The sequence below is a fragment of the Schistosoma mansoni genome, chromosome W (genome assembly GCF_000237925.1).
Source record: "Schistosoma mansoni strain Puerto Rico chromosome W, complete genome".
Lineage (NCBI taxonomy): Eukaryota > Metazoa > Platyhelminthes > Trematoda > Strigeidida > Schistosomatidae > Schistosoma > Schistosoma mansoni.
This window is the reverse complement of record NC_031502.1, coordinates 27,858,614-27,859,297: the sequence shown is the minus strand read 5'-3', so window position 1 is coordinate 27,859,297 and position 684 is coordinate 27,858,614.

The window sequence follows — 684 nt, the reverse complement described above, 5'->3', positions numbered from 1 at the left end:
TAAATTGAAATTTTCAGCGTAGGTTTTTTTCATTGGTAAATTGTATCACTAGACCCTTATAATAAAAAAAGAAAGATGACCAGATGTTGCTGAAAATAGCAAGCTATCAGACTGGTGTTTACGAACGACAAGCTCCTTGGCTTTAAACTTCTGGCTGGCCATGCATTAGAGTCATCATTACCTGACTAAGTGGGGAGTGAACTGCAGTGGCAACTAAATCCCCAAAATAAATAATACTGTAGGTCTTCGACATTGATGTTGGCCTCGTTAGTGTTACTGGACACACCCAGCCGAAGGTGCCCATTCATACTTCCTCACCAGATCACGAGTGGTCACTCCATGCTACGCATCCCTTGTAAATAATAACCAGTTTAGATCAAACGCTCCTCGAGATATCGATAGCCTTTCAAATATAACTTTGAAAAGTTCCACTTCTGACTTCTTAGTCGACTGTGTTGGTATACTTCGACTATAAACATGTTACTGGTAAAAGCATTGTCTACCTTCGAATAGTTGTGGTATCAAGCCCTCGCTTGCACTGATCCAGAGTGATCGAATACATCTGCGTTCCACTCTATATGTATGGACCGAATAAGACTCTAGTTCAGTACGCCTTACTTCCCTACTTTTCAGTTGTTTTAACTAATTTTTCCTCTCAATTTTTATTTGTGGTAGACAGGTAAC